A 5000-nucleotide genomic window follows, 5' to 3' on the forward strand; every position below is an offset into this window, starting at 1 on the left:
TTGAAGGGTCGAGGGGGTTGGCTCGACTCACTCCACTTGGACTCCGCCTGGGTCAAAGTTCATCTCCACGACCTCAACGATAATCCTCCGAAATTCCGTCGTCATCACGCACACGTAACTGTAAGGGAAGACACAAAACCAGGAACTCGATTAGCTACCTTAACGGCTCACGATCCTGACATGGTGAGCTATACCATTCGTATAATAGAGCATATTATCCTATAGGAGTTATTATCATGAATTGATATTTGTTTTTAGGAGTTTGAAAGTACGTAGGCGTGTTTAGTACTCACATTCAAACCAGGAAGCATTATATTTTCTTCACTGTGTCTTTCATGTTGTTTGTTACTCTTATTTGGGATTTTAACTTGTTTGTTCCAGTTATTTTATATTTTGTATTTGTTTTTACAGTGAAATGACCTCACCAATAATTTGTACTGGGAAATAATTTATGGGGATATAATTTTCTTAATTTTTCCAATTATTGAACCCTTCGATTATTTCCTTTTCAAGGGAGGCAAGCAAGGCATAAAGTACTACGTGGTTTGAGGATGGGGAGCACTGACAGTGGACGAGACAGGGGCCATGGCCCTTTGGAGATATCTGGACCGGGAAGCCAACGATGGCGCCATTGGGAGGGCCAAAGTCATAGCTGTAGACAGTGGACAGCCTCCATTGACCTCAACACGTCTCCAGCTCTTCTGGGAGTGTTAACAGCTACTGACCAGGATGTTTGGGCAATGGGTCATGGGCCTCCTTTCAATCTCTCCCTGGCACCATCCAATCCACCGCAAATTACGGCTCATGTTGATGTGAAATTTATTTCGTGTGAGAAACCCATCTTAATCTTTTTTGTTTGGTCGTCAATATAAAGATGACATTAAAATGGAAATAAAACTGCAGACTGCGAATAAATAAAGTACGTGCACAACAAATAGGTCTTCCTACGAATGGACTAATTGTTTAAACATATAAATGGAAATCAATCAGACGCAGACTCTATGAAGAAAGGTCAAGTGCTTCGATATAACTTCCATATCATTAATGCAGATAATTTATCTGAAACATCTTGCTTATTCATTTACATCATCTGACAGTCATTTAAGTGTAATGCTATAGATTTCTCACATTTCCTTATAGTGATTACTTCAGAAGTTATGAAGATCAATAAATTGAATGGTTATGTGCCTTTTACATAAAACATACTGATTTTATTTCCCATTCTACCTACGGTGGTATTTTACTTTTTTCTTGAGATTTCTTATGCAACATTCATGAGTGATCAATACCAAGTAAATGACATGGGGAGCATACTTACACTTAAGTGTTTTATTCTAATTTTAGATTGAAAATATATCTTTGGGTTACAGTAGTGTAGCCTCATTTCCTTCTTTAATTTATTTATTGTTCTGCCATTTCATATGATAACATTTTTTAAATCGATAATGATAATGGCAATTTGATGCATATCAGCAACCATAGGTAGCTCGTTCAGTGCAGAGTTTTATTTTAAAATTTTCTTATTTTGGTTCTTTTATTCCTAGCTTTTTTGGACAGTGTGTGTTGTTCAAAATACTAAATAAATAAAAGATCCTCCTCTTTTGATATAATACTGTTCATATTTTGTAAACATAAAAACGTTTGTTATTACCCTATTAAATACTTGTATCTTTAGATGAACTGTGAGAAAAAAAGATAAAAAAAAATATTATAAGTTGCAATTTGGCACGTTGGTATCTTTTTAATTATACTAGAACTACTATTAGAAGTTGTTGAATATCTTTGTCAAAATACTCAATTTTTTTTTTCGTCTTCTTTTTTCCTAGGTTTGATGTTCCTCTGCTTGGTTGACTTATTATACATCACTATGTAAATTCCAAATAAACCTATAAAAAAATTTACTGTTAATCCAATACTGGTCAATCACGCAAATATGTAAGAACATTGTCCCCAACAAGTAGTTACTGGGCGAGAAAAACATTTGAGATAGGATGCAGGAATAAAGACGAAATTTATAAGAAAAATATTCGTCGTATCAAGTGTTTAAACCTATAAATATTTCATTCTATTTTTATGGCCAATCAATGAAAATTATTGTATGGTGATTCCAAAAATTTCCCCATACAAGTGTGCATTTTCTTATAAAAGGGAAAAGTGGAATCAGTGAAGGGTTGCGGATAGACGATTTTCAAAAGAAAATTCCCCATTAATACGTAGATTAGTATAGATATCAGTCGTCAGTATAAGTTTATATTACTTGTGTTTTATATTTCTATAATCAACAAATAAAAGTCACATGCAAGCAATACTGAAAGTAAATCTATTAACACAGGTTTTATTCAAAGAAAATTTAACCTAATCTAACCTAACCAGTAAAAGTCTCCCCTAATATACAGATTTGGACAGTGGCAGAGGAGGCGCCGAGGTTTGGATAAAGGAACCCCTCGATCGCGAACAAAATCGTGAGCTGTTTGTTGGAATCCTCCTAACGGATGCTGGTGGATTATCAGTCACCCAGAATATCAGGATAATTGTCGATGACGTCAATGACAATCCGATGAAACCTGCGTCCAAAATAGTTTACCTTTGGAAGACCCAGGTAATCTAAAGATTAATCTATTGTCTTCATGGATTGATTCTGAATACTGATGACACCTAGTTGCGGTAGTAATTCATCGTTATTTTTTCTTGTTTATAGAATTACTTACTATTTGCATGAGGAAGATAAATCAGATAAAGAAGAAAATTTCGTCAAAGTAAAATATATTTAATTTGCGTGCAAGACAATTGAACGCATACAAATTTATCTGTTGGGTTTATAAATTTAATGTAATAGAAAGAACATTCCTTTTATAGAACTAAAATCTTGGCAACCACCATGTCCTTGTTGGTAAAATTTTACTCTATTGTTAAAAACAAAAGAAAATAACAAACAAAATAACATTTGCCTTTCCCTCCCCTCCACCTCACCTCCTTCCCCTGCGGCCGGAGTGGAAACTCGGGGTCCCCTCTTGGTCGTGTTTACGTGGATGATCCTGACGACTGGGACATCAAAGACAAGAGTTATCACTGGCTGGGCCAGCCTCACCCTATTTTCTCCCTCAATACCGAATGCTTCCAGTCAGGTCCGAGAAGGAAGGTAAGCAAAGGAAGGGTTGGGAATCACTTTTCCTGTTATATATTTCAAAGATGATGGTGTGGTTAAAATTCTTCTACCTGTATAATTACAGAGCCACTCTAAATTACCTTAATTGCTGTTACTTTTCTTCATAATTTACCTTTAACTGCATTTCACTTGTCGACCGATTGTTGACCACGAAGTCAAATGAACTTTGGTCTGCAGTATTATTTATCTAACTAATTTTCTCCGTTCCTCTTCACTCTACTAATTTAGATTTTTCATCGATCAAGTAAATTATTTTAATATTATTTTTAATCCTAACTTCTGAGAGCGAAGAAACAAAAATATGAATATCTTAGAATAGTTTGGTTTTTGATAGTTAGAAATAATGAAAAATACAACGTAAATATTATACTTTTTTCAAAAGAAAAGTCCTTATATCGTCGCTTAATTTTTTTCTAAATAAAAATTCGTTGAGTGATGACTTGAACTAACCATTAAAAAATAGTTACTAAAAACTGAAGATTGAATTTCCGATTTATGCTCTTCACTTTGAAAACATGGTTCAATCAATTTGGCACAGAATTTCCATTGTTGTTGTGAACCAATATATCAATTGGAAACCTAACTTTAACAAACATAACAGAGGATCTTCATCTGTTATTCTTAACTTACTGATAACAGTAGGATTAAACATTTCTCCACACACCTCAACATGTATATATGACTTTGTTCTCGGTGACTAGATATGAGCTACAGTTTCCGACGACTTTTGGGGTCAGCAGATGGTACCCGCCAACGTTACTGTTATCGTTCGTCAACTGTCACAGGAAGCTCTTGCCCATTCTACGTCCATCATCCTGACGCCAACAAATCCAAAAAAACTCACATCTGGTTGGACCCCTCTGGTAAGTGAGTATTGTGTATGTGTGTGTGCAAAAAGACGATTTTGAATTAATAACTATCCTTGTGATATTCCCAAATATTATTCTTAAAAGTTACTTTCAGCGTTGTTAAAACTTAAAGAACACATTTCTCTCAGACAGCCCTTCGTCCACCAATATTTGCATCGCCTGGTTTTTAGTAAAATAGCATTATAAGAATTTTTCACATTTGCATAAATATTTTCTCGTTATAATATTCACTTATATCATTGAACTATATCCCTTTTAGAATAAACACAGTGTTTTTAATGCAAGTGCATTGGAAATGTAATAATGTTACTGAACAGATTCAATGGCATTTTGGCTGACAGCAAAATTTTGAGGCAATTTCAAATAAAATAAAAGTAAATATTCAGTCGTGACTTAAATGCAGCATTTTGCACAAACACACACACACACACACACACACACACACACACACACACACACACACACACACACACATATATATATATATATATATATATATATATATATATATATATATATATATGCGTGTCTTAGTTGGTGTGGTTACGTAGATATATATGTATGTGCGTGTGTGTGTTAGTGTGACAGGTGGCCGACAGCGCACAATGATGAAAAAAGTACATGTACAATAAGGGAAATGAAAATACAACACAAGATGCATAATGGAATAGAAAATGAGTGAAATAACATTTGAATAAAGCGATGGATTAATACGTTCTGTTTGGTTTCTTACAAGAATACACATACTAATAATCAGTTGTCAAATATTAGTTCCTTCGCTTAAAAGTACCCGCGAGTCTTATTACAAAGCAGTTTTCATGTACCGTGTATCATATCATTGAGGTAAACAGAATTCAACTTACGATTACTTAAACTTTCATCATCATCATCATCATAATAATCATTACCTCCTACTCCTATTGACGCAAAGGGCCTCAGTTAGATTTCGCCAGTCGTCACGATCT

The 5000-nt window shown here is 34.5% G+C and overlaps 1 pseudogene; it reads left to right on the forward strand.

Annotated features, from left to right (window-relative positions):
• The window catches only part of LOC137639724 (putative neural-cadherin 2), an 88796-nt pseudogene that overhangs the window by 58250 nt on the left and 25546 nt on the right, over nucleotides 1-5000 (forward strand).

The sequence above is a fragment of the Palaemon carinicauda genome, chromosome 4 (assembly GCF_036898095.1).
Source record: "Palaemon carinicauda isolate YSFRI2023 chromosome 4, ASM3689809v2, whole genome shotgun sequence".
NCBI lineage: Eukaryota > Metazoa > Arthropoda > Malacostraca > Decapoda > Palaemonidae > Palaemon > Palaemon carinicauda.